This window comes from Cebus imitator, unplaced genomic scaffold, assembly GCF_001604975.1.
Source record: "Cebus imitator isolate Cc_AM_T3 unplaced genomic scaffold, Cebus_imitator-1.0 Scaffold65, whole genome shotgun sequence".
Lineage (NCBI taxonomy): Eukaryota > Metazoa > Chordata > Mammalia > Primates > Cebidae > Cebus > Cebus imitator.
Window position 1 is genome coordinate 4351038 of NW_016107380.1, and position 11133 is coordinate 4362170.

An 11133-nucleotide genomic window follows, 5' to 3' on the forward strand; every position below is an offset into this window, starting at 1 on the left:
TATTTTTAGTAGAGACAGGGTTTTGCCATGTTGGCAAGGCTGGTCTCAAACTCCTGCCCTTAAGTAATCCACCCACCTCCACCTCCCAAAGTATTGGAATTATAGGCATGAGCCACCAAGCCTGGCCCAATCTCTGTCTTTTAAGTAGAGCATTTAGGCCATTTATGTTCAACATTAATATTGAGATGTGAGGTATAATTCCAGTCATTAAGTTGATTGTTACCTAGGTATTTTGTTTTCTTTGTTGTGTTATTTTTTTTTTATAGGCCCTGTAACTGTTATGCTTTTAGGATGTGCATATCAATGTTTTGTTTCAAGAGTTAGAACTCCTTTTAACATTTCTTGTAGAACCAGTTGGGTTAAGTGACAACTTCACTCAGCATTTGCTTGTCTGAAAATACTTTATTTTTCCTTCATTTATGAAACTTAGTTTTGGAGGATACAAAATACTTCTTTCATGACAGTGTTTTCTGTTTAAAGAGATTAAAGACAGGCCCCTGATCCCTTCTGGCTTGTAAAGTTTCTACTGTGAAGTCTGCTGTTAGTTTGTTAAGTTTTCCTTTATTAGTTACCTGAGGCTTTTTCTCACTGCTCTTAGAATTCTTTTCTTCACATTGACTTTGGATAGCCCGATGGTTATAGGCCTTGGTGATGTCCTTTTTGCAATGAATCTCCCAGGAGTTCTTTGGAAGTTTTTCCCAATTATTCTCTCAAATAAGTCCATTTTACATAATCCCATATTTCTTAGAGACTTTGTTAATTTCTTTTGATTATTTTTAAAAAAATTTTTTGTCTGATTGGGCTAATTCGAAAACCTTATCTTGAAGCTCTGAAATTCTTTTTTCTACTTGGTCTAGTCTATTGTTAAAGCTTTCTGCTACATTCTATCATTCCCCAAATGTGTCTTTCATTTCCACATTTGGTTTTTCTAATTGGTTTTTCTTTAAAGTATCTATTTAGAATTTTTTTAATTCAGCTGGGTGCAGTGGCTCAAGCCTGTAATCCCAGCACTTTGGGAGGCTGAGGTGGGTGGATCACGAGGTCAGGAGTTCGAGACCAGCCTGACCAGCATGGTGAAACTCTGTCTCTACTAAAAATACAAACAATTATCGGGGCTTGATGGCACATGCCTGTAATCCCAGCTACTCAGGAGGCTGAGGCAGGAGAATCACTTGAACCCGGGAGGCAGAGGTTGCAGTGAGCCAAGATTGTGCCACTGCACTCCAGCCTGAGCAACAGCATGAGACAGTCTCAAAAAAAAAAAAGAAAAATTTTAAATTCATATCCTGAATTAAAAAAAAATTATTTATGTTGATTTTCACCTTTCTCTTGTATCTCCTTGAGTAGCTTAATAGTAAACTTTTTGAAAAGCTATTTCAAAGAGTTTACCTTAGTTTTGATCCATTGCTGGAGAGCTTGTGTGATTTTTTTGTAGAGGACGGTGTTATAGAACATGGTTTTGTCATATTGCCAGAATTTTTTTTCTGGTTTCTTCTCATTTGGGTAGACTATTTCTTGTAATTATTATTGAATTTATTTTTGATTTTACTCTTTTTTAAAATTTCTCCCCCCCCCATTAGCCATATGACTTTAATGTTTATAGTTTACTGTAGCCTAATATGGCTCTTGGTGCTTCAGGGATGAAGACTCTGTTCCTTGGTTATATAGAGTCTTTGTATGATAGCCTTCTCAGATGCTGGTTATGGTAGCAGTGTGCTTATGTGAGCAAGTTCACTGTCTCCTATGAAGTTGGAATAGCAGAGGTCTCCTGAGGCTTTCTCATTCCCCCATGGTGTGCACTTTTAAAATTCATTTTTTACTCCAGTATTTTATTTACTGGGTTGAATATTTCAGGCTTCAGGCCAGTAGAGGAGGTGTCTCTGGGTAGAAACTGGATATGGCTAAAGCAAGTAGGTAAATGCAACACCCAGTAGTGGGTAGAGGTTTCAGCTTTGGCAGAGGTGGCTGGGGTAGCTCTCAGTGAAATGCACTGAGGTCTTATCAGGGGGAAGAGCAGGAGCTACCTCAGCTCGACTGCAGGGCCAGCAGGAAAGCCATTCACCTCCCAATCACACTCCTGATCCAGTGTTTCAAACATTCAAATCAGGCAGATACCTCTTTTCATCTGCAGGAATGTTGATGTTCCAAGTAGAGAGACTTTGTAACTCTACCTCTCATGCAAGCCTGAACCTCGTGGGTACTCTTCCTGTAGTGATGCACTTACCCTGAAGTTTTCTAGAAAGGCTGTCTATAGGTGCACCCATGCTAAGCTCCCATGGGAGAAGACCCAGATGTGTCTGCAGTGATGGACTAGGGGGAAAAGAAGTCCCCTTCTCCAAGATCTTTCACAAGTGCCAGGGCTGCCTGACTACAGGGAGAAAGCTGTAGACATCCCCCCTGAGCCCAGCACTGCACCTGTGACTTTCTGAAAGAAACTTCTTGCCAGCAGAGAATTCTGGAACTCAAGGCCTGCTGTCTGAATTATTTTGTCTCACAGGGTGTTTTCTTGTTGTGATGCACTCCCTTTTCCCCCAGAGGCAGAGGTCTCTGAGAGTCAGACTACTGTGAATGCTGTTGCTCCTCTGGGTCTAGCCACCCAATGGGGCTGCCACACTCCAGGCTGGTGTGGGGGCATGTCTGCAAGGGATCCAGTGATATAATCTGTCCTCAAGTCTCCCAGCAGTGGGTACCAGCACCAGCTCTGATGGGGATGGGCAGGGGAGTGACATAGATTGTGAGATTCCTTGGTTATAAATAGGCTTAGTGTGTTCACTTTTTCTCAAATGCTAATGTAGTAGTAATAATAATGAATTGGTCACGTGGACAAACTCAGAACCTCCTGGTTAACCAGGGTGCTGCAGGCAATGGTGATAGCTGAGGTCACACACAAATTTTCTCCTTCCTAGGCTCTGTATTATTCTACCTGAGAACGCTGTAATCCAGCCAGGAGGTCATGCTTGCAAAAGAATGTCAGCTGTGGTAGTAGTGGATGGGATTTGTACTTGCCTTATGTCACTCAGGAGAGGTATTCTAGAATCTCAGGCAATAGGTGTGTCCATAAAGCTCCCAAAAGTTTGTATTCCTCATGTTAAGCTGCCAGGGTGGGTGGTGGAGCAAAGCCAGGTGGGAGCTGGGTCAGGCAGGTCCATGCTCTGGCTCTCCACATGCAGGGCAAGCAACCCCAGTAATGGCTGGGGGCCAGTTCTCTGGCTGCTCAGGTAATGTTCCAGGAAGAAGTAGAGCTGCCTGTGTTGCACAGAAGAGTTTGACAGCAAGTGGGGAATAGCAGGCAACAGTAAGCTGACCCACCTCCCACACGCTTAGAAAGGCAGGTCTCAGGCCAGGTACAGTGGCTCACACCTGTAATCCCAACACTTTGGGAGGCTGAGGTGGGCAAATCACTTGAGGTCATTAGTTTGAGACCAGCCTGGCCAACATGGTGAAGCCCCCATCTCTACTAAAAATACAAAAATTAGCTGGGCATGGTGGCACATGCCTGTAGTCCCAGCTGAAGCAGGAGAATTGCTTAAACCCAGGAGGCGGAGGTTGCAGTGAGCCAAGATCACTCCACTGCACTCTAGCCTGGAAGACAGGGACTCCAACTCAAAAAAAAAAAGGAAAGAAAAGAAAGTCCGGTCTCTCATACCTACAGTGTTACACTAGTAGCAGCTAGCTAAGTTCCAGGCAATCTGCACTTAAAACTCAAAACTGCCCCAGGCCATAAACCTTCCCTGTGGAGACAGCAACAGCGGCTTTCAGGCCATGCTCCTCCCAGTTCCAGCTCCTGTACTTGTGGCTGTAGCATACTTCCCACTTGCCCCCAGTTCTGGCCAAGGGAATCTGTCCCCACTTGAAATTATATCATGAATTTCAGCTGGGAGCTTTTCTCCACCTGCACCCACCACTTGAGTTAGTTGGCAGACTTCTGGGAGGTCCCTTGTGAGGTAGGACCAAAAATGACTTCCCTTAGTCTGTGCTGAAGACTGGGAGTGCACACAAGGCTCTTCCCACTGCTGGTCCTACTTTTATACTCCCCATCACTCCCTAAATCAATTCCAGCACTTAGTAGGGTTATGCCCTTCCCCCATGGCCTGGATTAACTGGTTCCCCAGTGGGAGTGTATAACCTGGAGGCAGTTTATTTGCCTCTCAGATTCTGTAGACTTAGTTTTCCATCTGACTCATGGTGTAGGCTGCAACCCACCACTTCTTTCAGAGGGCCTGTGGTTTCTTTCAGTTTTTCTGTTTAGTTCCTGTGTTACTTCTTGGAGAAAAGTTCACAGTGTGAAACATTACATGCTATTGTGTCTTTCCATTGGGGAGGAGCATGCTAACAATGTCTCCAATCTACCATCCAAGAAGAGACCCAGAGTCTTTTTAGGAATATAAAACTATCCAGCACCAAACAAGGAAAAAATCTAAAAATGTCCAGCATTCAATCAAGGATTACCATACATTAGGATCTCAAATCTAATAAAACACAACTTAAAGAAAGAAAAGATTACCAGTCATGAAGGAAACAAAACACCACCCTTAATGAAGAGAAAAGTCAGTCAATTGAAAACAACCTGGATATTAGAATTAGAAGACAAGGACATTAAGACACTTTTTGTAACTGTGTTTCATATGATCAAAATTTAAGTAAAGATATGGAAGATACAGAAGAGACCTAAATCAAACTCTAGTGATGAAAACTTTAGAAATGAGATGAAAAATTCATTGGATAAAATTAGGAGTAAATTAAGTTTCACAACAATGTGATTATACTTAACTCTGCTGAACAGTACACTTAAAAATGGATAAAACGGCAAATTTTATGTAGTGTCTTTTACCACAATAATTTTTTTTTTTGAGATAAGACCTCACTTTGTCACCCAGGCTGGACTATAGTGGCACAACCACGGCTCACTGCAACCTCTACCTCCCAAGCTCAAACAAACATCCCACCTCAACCTCCCATGTAGCTGGTACCACAGACACATGCCACTATGCCAAGCTAATTAAAAAAAATTGTAGGCTGGGCATAGTGGCTCACACCTGTAATCCCAACACTTTGAGAAGCCAAAGTGGGTGGATCACCTGAGGTCAGGAGTTTGAGACCAGCCTGGCCAACCCTGTCTCTACTAAAATACAAAAATTAGCCCAGCATGGTGGCATGCGCCTGTAATTCCAGCTACTCAGGAGGCCAAGGCAGGATACTTACTTGAACCTGGGAGGTGGAGGTTGCAGTGAGCCAAGTTTGTGCCACTATATTCCAGCCTGGGTGACAGAGCAAGACTCTGTCTCCACAAAAATAACTAATTAACTAACTAAATAAATGTTATCTCTCTACATATATCTATATCTATCTATCTATCTTTATATATTTCTTAATCAGTCTAGCTAAAGATTGACCAATTTTACCGATCTTCTCAAAAAGATAATCTTGCTAAACTTAATAAAAGAAAGCTGTAGTGACTATTACAATCAGACATGATAGATTTCACAGCAAAGAATATTGTATGGAATTTTTCAAGTTTATTTCATAATGATAAAATGGTTAATTCATAAGGTAGTCATAAACAAATCTAAACATTTATATGCCTAACAGTAAAATACATTAAGCGAAAACTGACAGAACTACAAGAGAGGCAGACAAATTATGGTTGGAGATTTAAATATTCCTCTCTTAGTGGAAATGATCTACAAACTAATGGAAAACTGATTTTCAACATAGATGCAAAGGAGAAAGGATAATCTTTTAACAAATTATGCTGAAATAATTGGATATCCATATGCAAAATATGAACTTTTGTATATGTCTCACCGTATACAAAAATTAACTCAGGCTGGGCGCGGTGGCTCACGCCTGTAATCCCAGCACTTTGGGAGGCCAAGGCAGGTGGATTACCTGAGGTCAGGAGTTCGACACCAGCCTGGCAAGGTGGCGAAACTGCGTCTCTACTAAAAATGCAAAAATTAGTTGGGCGTGGTGGCCGCCTGTAATCCCAGCTACTTGGGAGGCTGAGGTAGGAGAACTGCTTGAACCCAGGAGAAGAAGGTTGCAGTGAGCCAAGATTGTGCCTCTGCTCTCCAACCTGGGAGAAAAAGTGAGACTCTGTCTCAAAAAAAAAAAAAAAAATTAACTCAAATACAAATGGATAAGACCTAAATATAAATGTTACAATTATGTAGCTTGAACAAGAAAATATAGAGAAAAATCTTTATGAACTTAGGCAGAGGTTTCTTTGGTATAACCCCAAAAGTATAAAGCATTAAATAGATATTCAAGACATTCTGCTCTTTGAAAGACACTGTTAAGAGAATGAAAAGAGAAGCCACAGACTGGAAGAAACCGTAAAGCACTTTTCTGATAAAAGACTTGTGTTCAGATTATACAAACTACTCCCTTAACAACCCAGTTTAAAAGTGGACATAAGACTCAATTGAACAGACATGTCACCAAAGAAGATATATAGACGGCAAATGAGCTCCAAAGGATGTTCAATATCATTAGTCATTAGAGAAACACAAATTAAACCACAATGTGATACCACATACCTGTTAAGGTAACTAAACTTAACAGATAGGCCATGAAAGTGTTGACAAGAATGCGGAGGAATTAGAGCTCTTATACACTCTCAAACCCTGCTGATGAAAATATAAAATGGTATAACCACTTTGAAAAACAGCTTGACAATTTATTTTCTTCTTCTTCTTCTTCTTTTCTTTTAAAACAAAGTTAAACAGTAAAATGAAACTTGACAAGGCTCCCTGTCCACCCCGGCCTCCCTCCCCTGACCACAATCCTTGGCACTGCCTTCTTTCCTTCACCCCACTCACACAGAAACAGGGTATCCAACTGAGAAAGAAAAACTGTTCTTAGTACATGGAAACATGAGGAAGGGAGGAGGTGAATTGTGTCCACATGCAGGATTAAACTGAGTGACTCTGCATTTTCTGGATTCTGGGTCGTTGCCCTTCATTAGCCAATTGAAGAAAGAAACTCCTTGGACCAGATGCTTCAAAGCTGAAGCCCCCAGGACCGTGGAAGAATACCTTGAAGATACTGTTTGCATCAAAATCACCCAATTTCATGTCCTCCTTATCCAGGTCCTATCCACTGTGATAATGAGTCATTTTCTTGGGATCAAAGAGAATGGTTAAGACCTTGCCTCTTCCTTGATCTTCTCCTCCTTCTGAACCCCAGCACCGGCCCCAGCATGCCGATGTGGATGGTACATCAAGGCCTGTTTCCAATATGCTTTCTTGATCTTGTCCTCAGAGGCATTCTTGTCCACTCCCAGAACCTTGCAGTAATTTTGCCTCTTACTCTTCCTCAGTTCCACCTGTGCATTTTTTAGGAGCTGTTTGCATTCTTTTGTATTCCCCATCTGACATACGTTTCCATAGCCTTGCACTGTTTCTTCATACTGTTCTGTGTCCATGGAACACTGCGCTCTTCTCAAGTAGGCTTTTAAATAAGTGTCGTGAGCTTCACTGCAATTGTGCAGGAATCTATTGCATCATCTAGTTTCCTAAGCTTGGAATTAAACGTATCCCGGTTACAGTAGAGTTTGGCAATTGTTTCTATGTTGTCGGGGGTCTATCCTGGGGTTTCTGTGCACAGTTCATCAGCTAGTTTGTAATTACTTTCCCTAAATGCTATTCCAGTCTTCTTTCTTTGTGTTAAATGGTCTGGCATTTCTGCAAGCAAGGCAAGCCTTCTTATGGTCAGGAGTCATTCTGAGAGCCTGAGCACAAAACTGAACTGCCTACTCAATACAGTCTTCATAAGGAAGGCAAAGACCGCATGGCACGTACATACCGAGCATCCACACTGGTAGAATCCATTTATAAAGTGTCACTGACCACAGACTGTGCTTCTGAGTAAAGACCCAGCATTGCTAAACATTCTGCTTTGAGCATATTGAAATGATAACAGATGGGGCAAATTCTAGGGCACAGAATTTCTAGGGCATGCAGAAAACAACCTTCTGAAAAGCTCACTTCTCAAAACCTGTTTCTGTGATTTTCTGCTATTCCATGACTGCATTAGCATTTGTGAACTCCTGCTGTGAATGAGCATTGTTGTGATCCGGTTTTAAGGCTCTCTGAAAACTACAGTGGGGTGCCATTGCATTCCCTGGAGAGAGGTGGCCCCTGTCCTCTTGTAGATGTCCGCAGAAGAAACAATCATCCAATTTCACTGACTGTTGTGCATCTCCAAGCGCTTCCCAGAACCTTCCAAGCATCATCAATGTGACTGCTCTCTTACCATCCTAGCTAGCGTTTTAGGACACATATCTGTGTCTTTTGTGTAATAGTTATAAGCTTCATCGTAATCTTTCTTGGCATAGCATGCATTTCCTTGTTGCTTCAAAGACTCTGCTTCAGCATTTTAAATTACAAACTGGCAAAGATACCCTCCTTTTGTTAAGGTGACCCTGCCTTCTTGTTCTTTTCCATCACTGGCAAGCCCTCTTCACCTCCTCTTCATGGAGCAGCTCTGCCTTGGTTGCCGCCATTACCACATTGCACTTTAGGGTGACTGACAGTTTCTTAAAAGGCTAATTATATCCCTGCCATATGATGCAGCAATTCCACTCCTAGGTATTTACTCAAAGGAAAACAAGCATATATCTATAAGCACACAAACTTATAGATGAATATTTATAGCAGCTTTCTTTATAGCAGCAGAAACATGGGGAAAAAGCGTCAATGTTTATGTTCAGGTGAGTGGATAAACAATTTTTGGTATGCCCATATAACAGAATACAAATCAATGTGAAAAGTGAACTATTGACTCACATACCACATGGAAGAATCTCAAAATAATTATGCTGAGTGAAAAAAGATGTATTTTTTTCTCAAAATGCATACTATAGTCCATGTATATAAAATTCTAGAACACCAACTAATGTACAGTGTTAGAGAACAGATCCGTGACTGCCTGGGAACTCAGAGATATGGGGAGCAGGGAGATGGAGGTATTACCAAGAGGCAGGAGGAAACTTATGATGTGTATTTTCATTATCGCGATTTTTATGTTGGGTGCATAGAAATGTCAAAAATTTTCAAGGCTTATATTTTAATTATGTGCATTTTACTGTGTATCAATGTTATTGTATGTTAATTTACTGTATGGCAGTTTAACCTCAATAAAGCTGTTAATAAACATTTTGTCAAGCTGATGTTCCCCAGTAAATGAAATTTACTTCACGTTACCAACCAAAAACCCTACAAGGTTTATTTTTCCTCTGTTCTGTGTTTACAGTTCAGAGTTAATATAAGAGACACAATCTCCAAAAATTCCATCTGCTGAGGGGCACAAATTATCAAGCGTCTTGTCAAGAGTGGCCAACCACTGGTTAGGGACTCAAGACACAAGAGGAGGAACCAACACCTGCAACGAACTATGATCGTTTCTCCAGGGGTAGTCTCAGTTCAAGTGTGCGCTTCTGCCAGTCCAGACACCTGCTTCTTTGTTATCATCCAAATGCTTGCACACATCCCACAGACTGGCACTATTTCACCAATGATGATTTGGAATTACAGTGGCCACTTTGGGAGAATGCTGCATATTTCCAAAATTGTCCATCTTACAGTGTTCTTAGAGCAAATGAAGTAGCTCTTCATTAGGACAGTAAGGTCCTAACGTTGAATGTACTGTCTTTATTAAGATAAATAAATTCCTAAATAAAATTCCAATTCTATAATAGCTTTAATTACAAGGAAAGCACCCCAAATCCATAGCTTATTACAGCCTCTCCTTTGATCCTGTAGCAAAGGCCTACCTTGCCTCAAGGCTACAGCAGCCACTGCCAAATTCACGGCTGCTTCTCCTGGCACAATTCCAGGGGCTTCCTGGGAGCTACACAATTTTGGCACTTAACTGAAAATGCGTATTTCCAGAAAGCTGGTTTACCCCCGTAGGATTGTCTTACCTCTTTGCAAATTACTAGCCATTATTATAACACTTTATACCTTGCTGCTTTCATTCTCAGAAAAAGAAGAAACACATATAAGTTGGGGTTGCCTAATTCATGACACCTCCCTAAAGTTAGATGCCACTTGGGTGAATTGAAATTTGGGGGAAGAAGCCTAAATTGAATGATTTTCCTCTGAAATAATGTCTTAAAAATCCTAATTTGACTAGGTTTATCCTGAATTAGAAGAATTAAATTTGTTGTTACTAGGTAGAAATTTAGCATTTATGACAGAGATTAAATTTGATTATAGAAAAATTTTAAAAATCTCTGTTTCATGCATAATTAAGTCATGGATTGATCCACTTACATCCACCAAAAAAGCATCCACCCTACTAAGGGAGGATCCAGCCTCCTGGTCTATCTCATTTGGGTAATGATGGAATGAATCATGTAAGCTCCCAGACAAGGGTCTCAACTAGAATTTAAAATAATTCCACTACAAGGATAAAGGAGATTATAGACCAGATCGGGACAGAAATGAGCAGGCTAAGCCAGCATTCACACAGAAGTTCATTTGAATCTAAACCCAAGTTTTTTGTTTGTTTGTTTGTTTTTTCTGATGAGATGGTTCAGAGTTTTGAGTTTCAACTCACTAGCTTAGGGTCTGAGCATTATTGTCTCTTACATAAAAGAGGGGTTATAACGACTTGAAAGGGTGAGAGAGCCTCTGTAAATGCCTGACACTAGTGGTTGACTCATCTTATTTAAAATTATTTTATTTTTATTTATTTATTTTTTTGAGACGGAGTTTCACTCATGTTACCCAGGCTGGAGTGCAATGGCGCGATCTCGGCTCACCGCAACCTCCGCCTCCTGGATTCAGGCAATTCTGCTGCCTCAGCCTCCTGAGTAGCTGGGATTACAGGCACACACCACCATGCCCAGCTAATTTTTTGTATTTTTAGTAGAGACGGGGTTTCACCATGTTGACCAGGATGATAAAATTATAACTCTTTGTGTAGCAGAATGTCAGGTGATGTTGTGGAGAACCTGAGGAACCAATTTAAAAAAATGTTATATACCAAATGATAAGTTTTCTGGCCAGAGAGAGTTTGTATTGAAATCGGCAAGAAAGCGACAGCAGGATTTTTGAACTGCCTGTACATAATTCAGTGAAAGTCAGAGGGAGTCAGAAGAGAAATTATACCTGCTTTCGAAGTCCC

At 41.1% G+C, this 11133-nt stretch overlaps 1 pseudogene; it reads right to left on the reverse strand.

The window, feature by feature from the left end:
* Window positions 1–6753: 6753 nt before the first annotated feature.
* LOC108305650 lies at window positions 6754–8530 on the reverse strand (annotated as a pseudogene).
* Between the last annotated feature and the right edge of the window lie 2603 nt (window positions 8531–11133).